Source organism: Doryrhamphus excisus, chromosome 21, assembly GCF_030265055.1.
Source record: "Doryrhamphus excisus isolate RoL2022-K1 chromosome 21, RoL_Dexc_1.0, whole genome shotgun sequence".
NCBI lineage: Eukaryota > Metazoa > Chordata > Actinopteri > Syngnathiformes > Syngnathidae > Doryrhamphus > Doryrhamphus excisus.
The window spans coordinates 11,708,616-11,725,861 of record NC_080486.1 but is presented as its reverse complement, the minus strand read 5'-3'; the positions used below and the strand labels follow the sequence as shown (position 1 = coordinate 11,725,861).

General features: G+C 44.7%; 1 protein-coding gene across 1 annotated transcript in view; it reads left to right on the top strand.

Moving 5' to 3' along the window:
• The window catches only part of LOC131108561 (cadherin-6-like), a 354,525-nt gene that overhangs the window by 248,742 nt on the left and 88,537 nt on the right, over positions 1–17,246 (top strand). The window contains exon 18 of the mRNA XM_058059595.1: positions 5,505–5,683. The gene's annotated coding sequence lies outside the window, so the exon portion shown is untranslated. The remainder of the gene's footprint in view (positions 1–5,504; positions 5,684–17,246) is intronic.

Below are 17,246 nucleotides of genomic sequence, written 5' to 3'. Positions count from 1 at the left end.
GAAATCCGTTATAAAAAATCCGATATATGCAATGAATTTTTATTGGAAATGCATTACAGAAAAATCGGTTCTTTTTTATCTGTCCGTTGTGAGCGAATTTCCGATATATCCGAGTCCGATATATCCGAGGTTTACTGTATTTAGAAGCTTGTAAATAGGTTCTATGCTCCAACTATGAAATTATAAGGAATCACAAATAAACAGTGATAAACGAGGGACTTACCGTATAAGAAAAGGTGTCGATACCGTGATGGCGTTGAAAAGGAACCATTTAAGATCACCGACGGCAACGACACTCCCATGTTAAGTCAACAGGTCTGCGGCAGGTCAGACTTAAACGAAGAAGTCAGTGTTTTAATTATTAACGAGTTTAAAGACGGCGACTGGACGGTGACCACGTACTGTAGCTCGATATGCAATTAACCTACTTGGCCGGCTGGAAGTCGTCGCGGCGGCCGGGAGACTTTTGACGTCTAAAAATGGCAGCTCCCCGCATGGAAATCAATCCCCTTTTTCTCTCCATTGATTCCATTAAAAGCCTTTTTTTGGAGATTGATTACACTGAAAGCATCCCTGCGCGTTGGATTACACTTGCACAATCTCATTTTTACCCTTTTTTTTTTTTTTCCTCCTGCCGAAAGATAGGGGCGTTTATTCTATTACACGGCAAGGTGCAAAGCGTGCGCCGTGTGAGCATCAGAGACCACCCTCTTTGTGGGAAGAATACCCCCCAACACAGATAGTCCAACATCCGTCTGTTGGCCTGCTTCCTCTGATAAGCGCTATCGCTCCTCTTAAGATCGCTTTCCCTCCATCAAGATCAAAATGACGTGGAAAAACAAGCTTGCAAAGTGAATCCGCTGTCTTTTTTTTTTTCTTTGTTTTTCTTTATTTTTTCCTAGCCGCCACTGATGATAATACAGCCAATTATTTTGTGACTGCATTGTTTTATGGTAAAGTGTAGCAAAACAGCTCTAAGGTTGAAAGCAGGAGGGGGAAAATAAATTGCATGCAGACATATTTGTATGCCGCCGTCTTATCTGGCTAATGGAATGTTTATCGGCGAGAAATACAGCAAAACTAATGTTGCCTGTCGCAGGACGATGCATAAAACATTTTGTTATTTCCAGACCAGATAACCGATGGCCGGCGTGTGAAGGAGTGCAGGAGGGGAATCCTTAGTCAGCAACGGTGGAGCAGGAAGTCGCCGTTTGCCTGCTTTGAGATTCATTTTGCGTCACGCCTGCACAAAAGGATATAAAAGCAATAAAACTTCATAAAATCTTTAAAATGGTGCCGGCGGCGTGGGGGCAAGCAAGCAGGCAGGCAGGAAGGGCGTGCAGGGCGTGCAGGGCGGAGAGGAGACAGCTGGGTTTTGCATATGGCGGCTGCTGACCTTTCAGCCGCACTCCTCGGTGTCGCGTTGTGGCAGGCCGGGGCCATGCTGGGAGGGGCGACGCGGCCATCCCGAAATCCGAGCTTGCATTGTCAAGGGGGGGGCGTCCAGGCGCTACATCTGATCGGTGGGTGTGGCCAAAGCAGTCCAATACTGGAGGTTCCAGACTTCTACTCAATATCGAAACTAAATGAACACCAATATCACTTACACGGTACATGGGGGGTGTCCAAAGTGCGGCCCCAAGGCCATTTGTGTCCATGGCTGTTTGTTTAATAGCCCTTGACCTTTTTCAAAAATACAATTTAAACAGAAAAGGGGCATAAAAGCACTAATTTTACACATTTATTTCAAGATACACTGCTTAGTTATCACTGTGCATTTCATTGGAGCAGATCCTTTCACATGTTCAAGGATACCGTCTTTGTCCTTCATGGCTGTTTCTTTTTGAGCCATTTTACAATGTCTAATTTCCATGTTTACGTATAAAGTACAACCAGGAAGTGAAAAGTAAATTTTAAAAAATGCTACATCACTTACACGGTACACAGGGGTGTCCAAAGTGCGTCCCCAGGGCTATTTGTGCCCATGGCTGTTTGTTTAATGGCCCTTGACCTGTTTCAAAAATACAATTTAAACAGTAAAAGAGCATAAAAGCACAAATTTTACACATTTATTTCAAGATACACTGCTTAGTTATCACTGTCTATTTCATTGGAGCAGATCCTTTCACATGTTCAAGGATACCGTCTTTGTCCTTCATGGCTGTTTCTTTTTGAGACATTTTACAATGTCTAATTTCCATGTTTACGTGTAAAGTACAGGCAGGAAGTGAAAAGTAAATTTAAAAAATGCTACATCACTTACACGGTACACGGCGGTGTCCAAAGTGCGGCCCCAGGGCTATTTGTGCCCATGGCTGTTTGTTTAATGGCCTTTGACCTTTTTCAAAAATACAATTTAAACAGTAAAAGGGCATAAAAGCACTAATTTTACACATTTATTTCAAGATACACTGCTTAGTTATCACTGTGCATTTCATTGGAGCAGATCCTTTCACATGTTCAAGGATACCGTCTTTGTCCTTCATGGCTTTTTCTTTTTGAGACATTTTACAATGTCTAATTTCCATGGCTGCCTGTACATGTTTACGTATAAAGTACAACCAGGAAGTGAAAAGTAAATTTAAAAAATGCTACCAATCCACGGATCGTGTCCATGGAAATACGCGTATATTGTTTTCGATTGTCCCAAAGCAATAATAGGGTACGAAACCGGGGGGCAGTTACTTTTACCCATGCAGTAGTGCAGTCTGTGTTTCTATCTTTGCCGCTGCTGTTGTGTAGTCATGCACTTGCTTTGTTGTGTGTTGTCTTTCCACTCCGCCTAATTGGAACTTGTGGCAGGCAGCAGACTGAAAACAACTTGACAGTGCGTCCTAATTTTCAGCTCTGCCTCAGTCCATGTTGTCACTGACCTCAGACAGACCCCCCCACACACATACACACACAACCCCCCCCCCCCAGCCAAGGAGTTGAGAATGAGGCAAAAGGAGAAATGGATCGGTGGCGTTTCCGGTAGCATGCGTCAGATGCAGGAGACTTCTGAATCGACCTTTCAAACTTTAAAAATAAAACTTTTGGAGCTCATCTCGACAAGACCGGGCTTCATTTTCAGTCTCATTATTTTATTGTTGTTGTTTTTTTTTTGTTTTTTTTTCTTCCGCTGTCATCACAGCTCAGCAATAACGGCATGACAATAGCAGCTACTCCGATTGTGGCTCGCTGGCGCCCCCTGATAATGTGCAGTAAAAGTACTACTACTTTGTCTAAACATATCTATTTTTTAGTTTATATTTGTATGATTAGCTTTTAGGTGAAATGTGTACCTCTGTTGTTATATATAGTTACATATGGCCATTGAAAAAACGAAACTAATCATAATGGCCAAAATGATGTCCATGCCTCCTTTTTTCATAGTGTATGCCTTCTTCCTGCTCTTCCTGCAGCTGCAAGATAATGCAAATATCATGCAAATATGGTGGATACTCCGGTGCAGGAAATGGTAGTGACAGTGCATACCCATGCGGGAATATGCGGTGCTTAACTTAGGTGTAAGTTAAGGACGCAGACCTCACAGCTAGGAGACCAGGGTTCAATTCCACGCTCGGCCATCTCTGTGTGGAGTTTGCATGTTCTCCCCGTGCATGCGTGGGTTTTCTCCGGGTACTCCGGTTTCCTCCCACATTCCAAAAACATGCTAGGTTAATTAGCGACTCCAAATTGTCCATAGGTATGAATGTGAGTGTGAATGGTTGTTTGTCTATATGTGCCCTGTGATTGGCTGGCTGGCGACCAGTCCAGGGTGTACCTCGCCAGCTGGGATAGGCTCCAGCACCCCGATAAAGCGATCACAAGGGAGTTGTAGTTTTACTAGCTAGCATGGTGGTATGATGCCAAAATTTATACACCTTTGTCCTAATTGGACTGATCCTCGGTCTTAAATGTAAAATGCACAAATATTAAGAAATAGGCAGATTTTTTTTTTTTCACTGAGCACCATCTGGTTGGTACATCTAATGCAAAATGTCCACTGCCCTCTTGGAAGCATTCAGCATCAAAAAGACAAATTCAGACTCCATATTTTGGGTAAAACTGCTGCTAATCTACTTGAAAGCGTTGCATGGATATGATTATTACTGTTGTCTGCTGGAGCAGCCAGGCCTTGGAGTGGACACACACACACACACCAATACACACACCAATACACACACCAATACACACATGACTGGCCGTGACTAAGGGCTGCTAGATTACCTCCATCCCTGCTGGCACGCTGCTGCTTTCGGGAACATGGACCTTGTCCAGAGTGTTTGGCTGTGTTTTGTGTCCTGAGGGGGATCTGCTGTAGTCACAGCGCCTCACTCACCGCTGACCACCACATCGCCTCATTAGGTCGCCGGTGCACGTCTGGCTGGGGGCACGTTAGAAGCGAAGGTCTTCTCCCAGTCGGGACTATACGGCTTTGTCTTGAAATATGAATCGAGCGGAGGTGATCCTGGTGGGCTCGGAGGTGTGTGTCGCACGCGGCGGTCCGCGCCGGGTGTCGGCTTTGCAATGATTGCATCACGGTGAAAAGTTTCACCTTTTATTGCACGGCAGCCCTTTTCTTGTCACAAACATGTAGTCAAGTGAAAAAATGCGGACTTTTGTGGTGCCCGTTATGGGTTGTGCTCAAAATAATTAGCGTGCAATGTAATACAGATAGCACCATCCATCTTCTATGCTAGGTTGCGGTGGTATGCTTATAGTTTTATAAGCATGAGACAAATGCTCAATGACTTTTTGGCAATTACTGTAATTAGTCCCTCTAAAGATGTTTTGCTTGATGGTAGTCTTGCTCAAATGTTTAGTGGAGGCTTGGCAAATGTAAAAAAATGGACATTGTTCACATAATATCAGATACCGGAGTCAAATCCATACTTTTGAAGCAGTGACTGTATTTAAATAAAAGCAAAACATAATCATTTTATACATCTTATTATTATGACATTTTGTGACATGCATGAAGTTCTACTGCATGACACGGCGCTGGGTGCCTTTTTGAAGATTCTATACTTGGGAAATTATTCCGAGACACCAAGTCATTAATTTGAGACTTGGTGTAATTTTAATGAGTCCTTGCATCATTTTTTTTTTTAGGGGGAAAGTATCTTCTCGTAATGACTTGCATGGTGTTAAATTCCAGCAGTATCTCTCTTGCTGCTAATGTACTCCTGTGCATACACTCATTTTTTTACAACCTTTACTAAGCTTTGTTTTATTTTTCCTCCTATTTTCTCAAGCGCTGGGAGGAGGAAAGTAGCATCGTTTTAAGATCCTAGTTATGGTCTGGAGGTGACACGGTCCAGATGGCCGACTCTCCACAATCTAGACTGACATGAGTGGGCAAAGGTCCTCCATGATGAAATGTTTACAAGAGGTTGCAGAGAGTGCGCATGCACACACACACACACATACACACACACACATATACACACACGCTGTCATTCATCGTACATCAGCACAATGCTTAAACTTCCTGAGGCCCCTTTTGCCATCTCTGACAGGTGCCTCTCCGTCTCGGCCAAGCAGCGGTCTCCAGCTTTCCCCAGCTCTGGGCCAACCTTCAGGGTGTTGAATGTCACCATCTGTTGACGACCTGTCGGGTTCACGTCGCTACAGGAAGAGAAGGAGAGCCGGGGATTGGTTGACGCCGGGCCCGTGAGGACCGCACTTTATTGCACAGGTGGGCCCTCGTCTGGTTTCGCTCGCTGACATTATCTGGCCTAAATGTTGCGTGCCTGAGGGATTCTAGTGCAGCATGCAATCTGTACATGCGTCATGTCCACCGTACACTCGGTGGCCACTTCAGTTCTACAGCGGCGCCTTGGTTAGCATTGTTCGTTTGTTCCTGAAACTCCAAAACGGATGCTAACCAAATCATAGCAAATCATGTCAATCCAATTAATTTGTCCCTGAAAGTCAAAGTTCCAATGCAATATAAATAATATTCAGCGCATGAACAACACAACGAGGCGTCCGCCATGTTGTACTCTAACCAAAAAAAGGTCGCAGACGTTAACCGGAATAAAAAGCAAACCAAGGTTCCACTGTAGTGTGGTTTGTTGCGCGGTAGTGAACGGTACAGCGTCTTGTTTTGGTAGTCGTTCGTCTTTGGAATGGCAATAACGGAATTCCGGAAAATCCTGCATTGTTCTTTCGAACTTTCATCCAAAATGACAGAGCAGCAAACTTTGCATTGGCATTGAAGTGACAAAAGCATATTTTTAATATTATTTGAAATAATAAAAATAATTTATTATAAAATATTTAATATATTATTAATATTATTATTATTATTATAATGTATTATAATATTTAATATTTATCATTATATTGTATTATAATATTTAATATTTATCATTATATTGTATTATAATATTTAATATTATTTTAATGTAATTAATATTTATTATATATTTAATATTTTTAATTTTGTTTTTATTCTCGTTGGTCTGGGAAGTTTTTGGGTCAGTAATTGGACCATTAAAGGGCCAGTAATTGGACCCCAAGCATTGACCAGCACCGGGCTGTAGTCCAGTACCTTATATCACATAGTTCGTGTCCTTGTCTGACTTTAGCAAACACTACAAAGGTGTCCCTACTCCTGCCACAAACACCAACAATTCTTCTAAACTTATCAGACTTCTTAATCCCTCCGAGAGGAAACTATATTGTACTACGAGCCCCTGAATGTGTTTCACCTGGAATTATTTCCCGGTAGAACGCTGCCATCAAGTCATTAAAGTGCACTTGGATCTTTTTTTTTTGTTTGTTGATTGGCTGCTTGCCGCGTCCTCTTCAGAGTGAAAACTACTTCAGCGCTCATTCGCAGCGGTTCTCTACACCCCCCCCTACCTTTGACAGTTTTACACGCCTCTTGTCTGTGAGATCGTTTTGTAAAGTTACACTCAGAAGACTAGGCGAGCTGAAGTGGAATCCTCTTGTGTCGGTCTTCCAGGTGGACATCTGGGTCCATCCTGGTGACTGAAGTGCAATAAAAGCTCAATAAAAGCATCCGGCTTTGTGCAATAAATCCCCCTCTTCACTCTCCTTGGCCGTCTCGTTACAGTGTACACATCGGCCGGCTTTTTGTAGTAGTATCTACCTTTTAAGTATTGCTTGTGTACAAATTCTAATTAAATTGTTTCCGTGCGGTGTGGCTTGGTGAAGAATGGATAGCGCTTCTTTTAGGGTCGGAAGTCCCAAACGTCTACCTCCTATGTTAATGACATCGAATCTAATGAAAGGTTCTCCTCGCATTCAGTGTGGAAGTGGTACATTTCAGGCTTCTTTGTCCTTCTTTCCCAGTCCGTTTGAAAGACTAAGTTAAGTACATTAGAAAGGCCAACTAGTTAGCTTGCTAGCTTGCATGTACTGAAGAATGGATAGCGGTTCTTTAAGGCTCACTCTAGTCCTGTGCTACTTCTAAAGTCCCAAAGATCTACGTCGTATGTTAAAGAGATTAAATGAATGAAAGGTTCTCCTCACATTCAGTGTGGAAGTGGTACATTTTGGACTTCTTTGTCCTTCTTTCTCACTATGTTTGAAACACTTTCTTAAGTTAAGTACATTAGAAAGGCCAACGATTTAGCTTGCTAGCTTGCATGTACTGTGAAAAATGGATAGTGGTTCTTTTAGGGTCGGAACACTTTAATCCAGGGGTGTTCAAACTTGTGAGCTGCTTTTAAAGTCCCAAAGATCTACCTCTTATATTAGAGATTGAATGAATGAAAGGTTCTCCTCGCATACTGTGTGGAAGTGGTTCATTTTGGACTTCTTTGTCCTTCTTTCTCACTATGTTTGAACCACTTACTTAAGTTAAGTACATTAGAAAGGCCAACGAGTTAGCTTGCTAGCTTGCATGTTTGGTGAAGAATGGATAGCGGTTCTTTTAGGGTCGGAACACTTTAATCCAGGGGTGTTCACACTTGTGAGCTGCTTTTAAAGTCCCAAAAATCTACCTCCTATGTTAATGAGATTGAATGAATGAAAGGTTCTCCTCAGGGCGACCTCTGTGTGGAAGTGGTACATTTCGGACTGCTGTGTCCTCCTTTCTTAAGTTAAGTACATTAGAAAGGCCAACTAAACACACTACCGGTGTGTTTTTACTCTGCAAAGTCGTACTATTTATTTGAGACGTGAACAAAAAAACTAGCTAAGAAACCAAGCAGTGCCAGGAAGTCTTTTCAGATGGAAGCGTCCATCACTTTACATCACTTTTAACGCAGCCTGTTTGTCTCGGCGTGCACAATGAGACAGACGTATCCTTGAATGATAATTGCGTCGACGACGTCTTCGGAGACGACAAAGACTTCTGTTCCTTTTCAAAGTCATTTACAACTCAAGTCAAAACAAGCAAACGTCTGCTGCTCTTTGTCTCTCTCGTAGAATTAGATGAGAAATGTCTGACATGAATTATCCTCCACCGAAACAAGCAGCCATGATGCCGGCTTCTGATCCGACACTTAAACTCCATTTTAAAGGGATTTAAGACTATTAGTATTATTACTGCTCTTCAATCTGTCAGCAGCCCAGGGATCTTACCAAGCAAGTTACCAGAAGCCCGATGCCCATGAAAGCACCGCAGGTCTAACCACTTAAGCAGGCTCTCATTTTAAGATCCTGACCTGGGGGAGGGAGTCTTTATTGATTAGGATCCATGCAAAGAGGCCACGTCCTCCCCAGCCTCTTAACCGGATGGTTTTGAACACAAAAGTACCCCCCCCTGAAAATGACTCCTTTTGTTTTTGCAATCAAGCCCAAAGCATGTCCGCCCACGTCAAACATGGAGGGCCACGGTTCTCCTTGATTGTGGCACCGTGGCGCCAAAAATTCAATCCGGTCTAATTTGAGTTTGTGTGATTTGGTGTCAGATTGGCCGCTTTGATTGTTCTCGTCCGCCGTGATCATGTGTCACTTTTCATGTCGCCGCCATTTGATGCTTGATTAAACGCGCCACGAGAGACTGACGCTGGCTGGCGTTCAGAACTGGAGCGTTTCTTCGATGGTGACTTTTTTCAGATTTATAATCCCAAAGATTCGGATGCATGATTGGTGACTAAAGGAAGAGAACGATCCTCAAGGCCGTCTTCAAAATCGGTATTTTTTTGGACTGCACACACCTTAAGAGTGTCAGCAGGGGTGTAAAGCTACGTATGAAGAGTGAGTGAATATGTGCGGACGATCTTCGAAAGTTCTTAAAAGTATGTTTTTATGTTTTTAATGGTCCCATATTTGAGTTCTTCTGATGTCAGCTCAGGGCAAAAGGAAAGAAAAAATAAAAATTCCACTTTCACTTTCTTGGGTGGGTCGCTCTCAGTGGCAAACTGGAATGGATTTTTTTTTTTTTCTTCTCCCCGCGAATCTTTTATCTACTATTTCAAAAAAGCCTTTTGATGTGAATCTACAAGGGGGGAGTCTGTGAATGTTCTCATTACGGGCATAATTTCAACCGGAATATTATTTCTCAAGGAAGCTGCACAATAAGTGAAAGTGCCAATTTGAAGATGAGATGGAAAAACAGATGGGGACAGAGACTAAATGAATAATTCCCACCTTGGGGAGGGGCCGCGGTTTGGCGCTGGATAGTCAATCTGCCTGCTTTCCAACGCTCTCCCTCGCAGTCATTCTCCTCTCATTCGCTCTCTCTCGCTCTTTTTTTTAAGTGTCTTCATCTCAAATGAACTCACTTTGTTGCCCGTGCGTTGGTTTATGTGGGAAAACACACATCCGTACATGCGGTCACGTGACCGGAGAAGTCACGTGACGCATGCTGCACAACAGGCAGACGCTGTCCACGTAAGTCATGTTTGTTTTTATACAAAGTGACTTGAACAGGCGTCTCCAGATGGCAATCTCGGTCCAAAAGAGTCCTGCTCCCCACAATCGCATTATAGACCAACACAGGCAACGTTTATTTGGATTGGGGGGGGGGGGGGGGGGTCTGAGTGCTTTCCAGTGAGGGTCACATAGTGAAAAATGAAAGGATGCAAATAGCCACTTTTGTATTTTATATGTATTTTGAGTTTTGTGATATAGGTGGAAAAACAACACAAACTATGTGTTGGGGTGGGGGTTTGAGGGGGGGTGAGCCCGCTGTGCCACAGTCCCAACTTTTTGTTTTATTTATTCACTCAAAGTACCATAAAAGGAAGATCCCGGAACATCTTCAAAGTTCCGGAAAGCTCCTGCAAAAACCGTCCGATTTTCATTTCCTTCCCCCCGCCCCAACCCCAACCCCCCACTTCCTGACAGTCAAGTACGTGAACTGGGTCACCATGTCTTTTCGGCGGTTGTCAGGTGGTCTGTTGATCTTAGCTCTGCCCAAACTGATACATATTTGACTTATCATGTGTACTAGTGCGCTGATGCTGCAGTAGTACCTGTAAAGTACCTGTAAAGTACCTATAAAGTACCTCCAGGTGCGCCATTCAACCTGACGATTGAGGATGTGTGGATGTCAAGTAAGGACAGTTGAGGAATAGTAGCTTGGAGATGAAAGATCATCCAAGACCGATTTTTTTTTCATTCATCTTTTTAGTTCCCTTGGCGGAAAAAAGATGACAGGCAGTGGTTACAAGTGGTAATTAGGTACTTCCACGAATTCTAGCATTTCATGTGTGCAAGCACACCTCTGGTTCACAAAGCATTGACCTAGTTAGCCCGCGGATAAAAATACGAGGCAGTGATTCACAAGTGTCATTAACAGGCTCACACTTCCTGGCAAAAAAAAGTACACAAGGTTGGTGTAAGAAAACGACTTCTGTTCAGTGAGATCCTCAATCCTTTCAATATGGCTGCTTGTGGCTCGTCATTGGAGTGCATATCGACTGAAATGTGCTTCAGGTGTGCACGCGGCGATGGATGGATGAGCGATGGTTAATAATGGCGACGGTGGGAGAGAAATCCATACTCAACATGCAAATGCATCATTTCTGTCTTTTTTTTTTTCATACCGGCTCTCCTCGCGAGCACTCATGCGGCACGTGACAGCCAATCGATGAGCGCTAACAGCTTTGGTGCTAAATACCGCCAACTGACAGCACTCCGACTGTACACAGTATGGTATGCAACAGGGAGGGTGCTCGGGACATGTGGACATGTTTCAGTCGAATTAATAATAAGTCAGAGGTGGAAGTGTGTTGTGTTGCCTTCAAAGTACCTTTAGGAAACCTGACAGGGTAGCTTTAATGTTGACGAGATGTTTCATACGCCATAACTATGCACTTATCCAACGTAATTGGTGCCATATGTGACATATGTTCATGTCGTTGTTTTGTAATTGCATCGTAAATACCCGTAAATGTCGTTGTTTCTGTGCAGTACATGTATCCCTATAGTGGGGGCCCCCTTAAAAGCCGGGTCCCCGGGCAAATACCTGATTTGCCTGTCGGCACGCCCCGCCTCTGATCACATGGGGCCGAGCTCTTGTAAATTGCACTTCTGCCACCTTGTGGCTGTTTTTTACGGCTTAAAACTGCACCAAACATGAGCTCTTCTATTGTGGAGTTGCATCATTACCTCTAGAAATATCTCTTTAGGAAACCTTGCACAGTTTTGTGTCTGTAGCTTTAATGTAATTGGTGCCATATGTGACATGCATGTCGTCGTTTCGTAATTGTATCGTAAATGCCCATTGTCAGCGTTTCTGTGCAGGGTCCCTATAGTGTGGGCCCCCTTAAAAGCCGGGTCCCCGGGCAAATACCTGGTTTGCCTGTCGGCAAGTCCCGCCTCTGATCACATGGGGCCGAGCTCTTAGAAATTGCACTTCTGCCATCTTGTGGCTGTTTTTTCGGCTTAAAACTGCACCAAACATGAGCTCTTCTATTGTGGAGTTGCATCATTACCTCTGGAAATATCTCTTTAGGAAACCTTGCACAGTTTTGTGTGTGTAGCTTTAATGTTGATGAGATGTAATTGGTGCCATATGTGACATGCATGTCGTCGTTTCGTAATTGTATCGTAAATGTCCATTGTCAGCGTTTCTGTGCAGGGTCCCTATAGTGTGGGCCCCCTTAAAAGCCGGGTCCCCGGGCAAATACCTGGTTTGCCTGTCGGCAAGTCCCGCCTCTGATCACATGGGGCCCAGCTCTTATAAATTGCACTTCTGCCACCTTGTGACTGTTTTTTTCGGCTTAAAACCGCACCAAACATGAGCTCTTCAATTGTGGAGTTGCATCATTACCTTTAGAAATATCTCTTTGGGAGCGAGCGTATCTTTGCATAGCGTATCTTTGCATAGCGTATCTACCGTCTGATTCTGTGACATCATGAAAAGCCAGAGCAAAGAAGTATGAGAGACGATAGATTTTTCAAAACGTTTCGTGCTGGTAAACAGACTCTCAGGATGCATTAGTTTGAACATCATTAAAAATCACTTTTCCATCATAGGGGATCTGTAAATCCGCGTTTACTGATCAGTGTTTAATTGTATTTTTCACCAATACAATATTTGCTCCGGGCGGCAAATGATCCCCCCCCCCCCCCCCCAAGTTGCACTTTGGACACCTCTGTTCCTAAATGTATGGATAATGACGGCAGCAGCTGCCATTGACAGAAGCGACCTACATGGACATTTGTTATTGCAGATGGAGCATTCATCCTGCTGATATGTAATTATGGCTGGATATCCATGCGGCTTGTAAACGCGTCGCCAGCACATTCTAATGATTGTGTGCGGTTTTACACCACTGCACATTACAACCATTATAATAAACATATTGTCCGACGACCAAACTGAGCGTTATCGTTGCAAAGGATGAATGATCGGAATGCGTGGATTGATAGAGTATGAAACACGCGGCGGGGAAAAACACAACACCTCACCTTTCATGAAAAGCAACAAGCACCCAAATGACGAATATGAATGTGCACAGAATGACAAGTGGCGACACTAATTGCCTGCATGTATACATCTATAACGTGAACAGGCGATGAAAAGGAGAAATTAACATATCCATCCCGTGAATAAATCAATTACCTTGAGCTCGGCAAATGAGAAGCTCCGGCGGTGTCAAAATGTCAAACGTTTACACGGGGGCTAAGCATGTTCCATTTACATTTCACTTACCACAATAAATCAACTCGTAGTGCTCATCCCTCGCCACCTCGGATGATCACGGTCAACAACGCCACGCCGCCGCCGATGACCTCAATTCACAAGAGCGACGCGGTAGTTTTTTTACGAGTCATGATGATTTTAAAACCAGCAACATGTGTGAGTGTTCAACTTCGGTTCTGTACCGTATCGAGTCGTGGATCGTTTGTCGACTAAGAACCAAGACTGAGTTTTCCGACTGTATCCACTTCATTGTAGTCTCGGAACGTTGATTCAATCGCAACTGGACTCTTGGACTCTGGTTGTGTGCCAGGATCCATCACTTCATTCATTCTCAAAGACTGGTTAGGAAAGCTCTGGTCTTAGGGGACGGTGTCGGACCTCGGTAGTTATCCTCTAAGGTCCCGAAATAAGAATGGTTTCACTCTTTCGGGATACAAAACAGTTGTCAAGGTGGAGTCACCCTGGAGTTGTACCGATGGTCACGGTCACATCAGAAAGCCAAAAGTGGGGGTGCGGTGTTCGCTAGAGGCTAAAAACGGTTGCACATGGGGGGAGCGCTGGTGTCATGGATGGAGATGGTTTCTCAACCTTGACGCAGATGGCCTCCGTCACTCCCCTTTCAAGCCATCTGTGCACTCCACAATATGTACATTTTTGTCCTCAAGAGCCATGGTTCTTCGGGAGACGCAGGTTGACAGCCGAGTCTTGACCTGAGGAGTTAGCCCGCCTGTGTTGTGACAGTCGCCTGCTTGGTGGCTGCTTGGTTTCCCCAAATGTATAAATCAGTGCATTCGTCCCTGCAATGGACAGCATGCACTAGATTGCTTTTTTGAGTACGGGGGGTTCGGTCTTTGACGGGGTACCGGTCTTTGTATTAGGGTGTTACAAAGCGGGAAGTTCTAGAGTGAATGTTGGGTTTTTCAGACTTAATACATACTGAATGATGATGTGTCTGTCCCTCTCAATCATCCTTGATTACAGTTTTTTTATAAACACAGTCCATAAAAGGCTTATTGACATCCTTACGTGTGAACTTGTGCACTTTTAGCTCGGATGTTGACCCATGCGTCATCCACATATGTGCCAGTGACTTCCCTTAAAGAAGTTCAGAGCCCCCTTCTGTTAGCCGATGAACACAATCATGCTTTTGTCTGTAAAATGTTTTCATGAATACAAAATAACGAATCAGTGTGGCGGCAAAATCAGACAAGTGTGAACATAACACGAGTCCTAGTTAGAGCACCTTATTTGTGCATTTTTGGGAGACCATAAATGCCAGGGATGGTCTCTCTGAAGGTGCGTTCATGACCTTTGCTACAAGTGAATGGAATGTCAACAAAGATATGACTGTTGTTGGCTGGCGGAGGTCTCGCTCCGTCGTATCTTAATGACCGTTGCTTTGCATCCTTAAAAACGTGACAGCATTCTTGGTTTGAGGCCTGATAGGATACTTACTTGGAATAAGTCCAACATCCAACCATCCCCTCAGACTCGAGCTGTCCTATCTAGTCTTTCAGCATGAACCGATTGTTGCTCACTTCCAGTGCAGATTTAGTTCAGTTTGTTTGCCGCCGTGAGTGACGTTCAGTGTTTGACTTTAAATATAAATGCTAATAAACATGCTAACAGATGAAATTGAATGTAAAGTAGGGCACAGTATAGAAGAAACGGTTATGCCAGTGATTCACAAGTAAAGGCAACATCCCGCTAACAAAAGGTAAACATCCTATAAATAGTCCTAATTTATAGAATATTAATATGACGCTGATAGAGCAGTGAAAAACAAAAAGACCCCCCCACCCCCACCCCCACCCCCGCAAAAAGAAAAGTGTGTGTGTGTGTTGCGGTATGAACTTTGCACATATCTGAAACAAAGATAAAAGCGTCTCTTTTTCCTGACCAAGAAAAGAAGCGCCCCCAGCTCTGGCCGCCTGCGTCTCGAGCCCGCGGGGGTCGTCTTATGCTCCAGCGACCCCCACGACCCCGCCCTTGCAACATTAGCCACGCTGCTGAACATGCTAGTGAATATTTTTAGAAATGTAAATGCGCTACGCTGCATGGAGACCGACTAAACGCCTCATTAGTAGAGGAAGGGATGGACTGCATGTATGTAAGGACAATTCATTAGGTACACCCGGCATCATCCGCTTGAATCTGTTTTCATCCGTGAGACATTTTCCGCTGAGATTCCGAGAGTGGAGTCTGTCTCTCAAGGGCCGCATTATAGTCTGAAGGTCACCCAAGGAGAAAATGACCCCCCCTCGGCTCCTCCTCCCTCCTCCTCCTCCTCGCTGTAATTGAGTGCGCGGCGTGATGGCGGCGGGGCCCGAGCTCATCGCCGGGCGCCCAACGTGGTCGTTAGTTACACGCCTTTTCACCGTAATTACTGGTGCCCACGCTCGCCTCCGCCATCGCCGCTGCCGCCGCCGCATCTCTTCAAGGTCGCATCAATTTCACAGCCTTGTGTCATCACCTGCCTAAACACCCCCCCCCTCTCTCCCCCCCTCCATCTCCCTACCTTCTTAAAAGCATAGCTAAACCGCCAAATGGCAATTATACCACGCAATCACGCTGTCACCGTCGTGGCGGCACACGACCTGCACTTGTTAGCGGCTCAGTGTCACGCACGTCGAATCGTCTAAATGTTGCTCAAGGTGAGCTTTCTTTTGTGGGGGGTAATCAGGTGAGGGGGGGGCATCCTGTTGTTCAACTTTTATTGCAGCACTTTCCAGGAGTTTAATGTAACTTGAATGCACCTCGTGTTCGCTTGCTACGCCCGGGCGACTTCCGGTTCCGAAAAGGTTTCCTCCGTGAAGCACTTCCACGGTCGTCATGTCATAAACAACAGTTTGAGCATTTTAGTCAATTTGCGTAGCTCGGCAAGCCACCGCCGCCGCCGCCGCCGCCAACTGTTCCACCCCCCAATCAACAACACAACAGGAAACCTCACTCGAACAGCAAACAAGTCATCAAGCCGCCCGACAATGGAGGGTGGTTCCGACGACGTGACCCGATGATGCCGCTGATTAGCAAAGCGCGCCGCTTCACAAAGCCTGAATGAGAAACGGTTGCGGTGTCATTGCACCACTCTCTGATTGAGTCGCAGCGCCTCAGCACTATCGGGCCCCGATCAGTCATCAGCGGGCGTCCGGCATCCTCGACGCTCAGCTGATGGAGATTTATTGTAAAGGTGATTAAGGAGCACGCTGATAACGCGCATCAAGTTCCCGTTCAACGCCAAACAGACGCTAAGAGCAGCCCGAGGTGGTTAGCAAAAGATGCTTCACCCCACCCATCTGTCTGTCCTTCGGCCCCCGGGGGGGACAACCACATCCTGGGACTGGCAGCACTTGGCCTAATGCGTCTCAAAGCTGTCCTTGAGTGGATCCAGCAGCCGCCATGTCATTGCAGCATGATTAATTCCTGGGCCGAGTTCATCACTTTGGGTCCGGGGAAAGAAAAAGGTTGTGTGGACTACCACCCACCCACCGCCCCCCAACCCCCCTCGGGGGAGCAAACAAAGCTGCTTAACCATTTAGAGCCTCCAGATAGCACTCCATCCAGACACCTGGACACCCTGACACCAGGGAAAAAACGTCTTACAGCACTCTTAATCATCCTGCATCTCCTGCTAGGAAGGTTAGCGACATCCTCAAGGTCTCACAGTCGCCAAAAAGACAACTACGGTAAACTACAGTAATCCCGCCGCCTTTTTGTGGTTCCAGTTTGGGGTTTTTCCAAAACATATTAATAAATCATGCTAATTTGTGGTTGAATGCGACCTATGATTAGTCACGGCATATTCTACACTGGCCACAAGGTGTCAGTAATTTTGCTGTAATATTGAGTGATAATAATAATAATAATAATAATCATAATAGCATGCGCTACCGTTGCAGCCGTAATCCACCCCGAGCTGCACAACACATTTACAGCAACACACATTCATCTGAAATGCCTTATTGTCTCTACAAAATTGGTAAATACAAATGTAAAGGTGACTATAGGGGTGTTAGTTTATGTCTGGAGGGCTCTAATAGTGTTAAGCTGTACAAGGTTATACAAGCTAGACTAAACTTCCGGTTCTTGTTCTAATCAGCAAATATTCATTTGTAGTCCAAATATAAAACTGATTGATCCTTTAATTGGTCTACTAGTTGGTCTGATTTGAAGTCATAACCACATA